We start from the raw sequence: 1,907 nt of genomic DNA on the forward strand, positions 1-1,907 counted from the left end.
AGAGATATCACCCTCTTGTTATTAAGAGTAGGTTATGTATGATAGGTGTTTTGAGCTGAAGTGTAATTAGGAATGGATAAAATCATGTTTAGTGTCAATGGAGTTAACATTTATAGTAAGTCATACGACATCACGATGTGATATGTATCTGATGATTTGTTTAGGCAATATAATTTGGCTAAGATTTCGGTCTTCTAAAAATTTCATACCATCTATATATATTAAATTAATGTTATGCCATGCTAGATGGCCTCTTTGTGCTCCATTATCCCAATGGAGCAATTTTAGAGGGGGTGCAAGATTCCCTTTAGAAGCCCATGAAGTTGCCACCTAGTAAGGTAATCTCCAATTTTCTTGCCCAAGAAATTAGGAAAGTGAGAGTGGGTAAGCCCACTTTCAAAATTCAACTCTATCTACTAACTAAAAAATAGGAGTGGTTAACTCCACTCCTAGAAGAATGTTAATTGAAAACACGTTTCATTTAAACAGATAGAGCCATCTATGTTGGTTTTTTAGCTATTTTAATTTGGGTAAATTTCCAATTAGTACCATGTACTTTGGGCTTAATACCGTTTTTGTCCCCAAACTTTAAAATGTGGCAATTCAGTACCCAAACTTTCAAAGTGTGCCAATCTAGTACCTACTGTTAACCAACTGTGAGCTCTGGAAAGCTCATGATTGATTCAAAGAAATGGAGTCACCACCAATTTTTAGAGGAAATGGGCCTTCATTTTCAGACTTGAAAGTTCAACTTTATCTCTTTGATAGTGATCTCATTATCCATGGGAAAGACATTGAATTGAAAGGTTTTGGGTCCCAAAGATTGGGATAGGGAAGCTGTTAGGCACCCCTCTCTCGAATCTATTATAGCAGCCCATTACGAGAGTAATTTGGTCTCAAATTCTAGCAAAATCCAAATTAATAGGATTGTTCAAAGCTCCTAAAATCTAGCGAAAATTGATTTAAGGTGATGTTATTGGGTCTTAGGTACTAGTTTCCCTAAGACCCTCACCTTTCTACCTCTTTTTCTCAATTTGGAGGAAGCTAGGAATGCAAGTTTCCCTTGGTTTTAAGACTTTAAGCAATCTGAAACTTCAATTCTTAGTTTTAAGTGGGGGTCTTTTGGTATTTTGAGCTTTTTAAGACTATTTAGGCTTAAATTCATTGGTCCAGGTGTTTTAATGGGGTCAAGTAAGGAGCCGGCATTAGTCCCCGCCCTCTTGAGATCCTAGGTTGGGACAGTTGATGTAGCAATTCAATATGGTGCATCGAAATGGCGTCTTCCTAGTTTAATGGTCAAATGGGTGAATTAAGATGTACTAGGGTTTTTTGAGTTTCTAAACATGTTGGTGGGGTTTGATTGGTCGAATAAGGCTTGGAAGATGGAGATTCATGATAGGTAAGTTTTGATCAATAAGGTATATCAAACAAAGGAATTTTAGGATGAAATTTGGTAGGTAGGTATGGGTTGGGATTATGAGACTGTTGGGAGGGTTTGATCATGTCAGGTATGTACAAATCACAGGTTTTAGGCTTGAGAAGCATCTAGTGTCAAATATGTTAAAATGGAATCACGTAGATTTAACGGTGGATTTATGAGCATTTGTGCTAAAATTTGGTTTCCTAGGATTTCAGCATGTTATAAAAAGATTGGTGTGATCCGATTAGGCATCCGATATGCAGAAGATGAGTTAAAGAAGGGACAGAGCAAAAATTGGGTGCTAATACCAAATGTTAACGAGCCATTAAATTGCATTTGAAAATATACAAATGCCCTTCGAGTATCATCTAATTCTCTTAATCAACCATCCAAATGTTGACAAAAAATGAACAGTCTCAAATCCTTGCTTCTTCTATTCAAAAAAGTTGGGGTTACATCTCAGTGGGCATTCTAACGACTCTAACTA

This window comes from Nelumbo lutea, chromosome 5, assembly GCF_056320005.1.
Source record: "Nelumbo lutea isolate HS-2025 chromosome 5, American lotus-T2T, whole genome shotgun sequence".
Lineage (NCBI taxonomy): Eukaryota > Viridiplantae > Streptophyta > Magnoliopsida > Proteales > Nelumbonaceae > Nelumbo > Nelumbo lutea.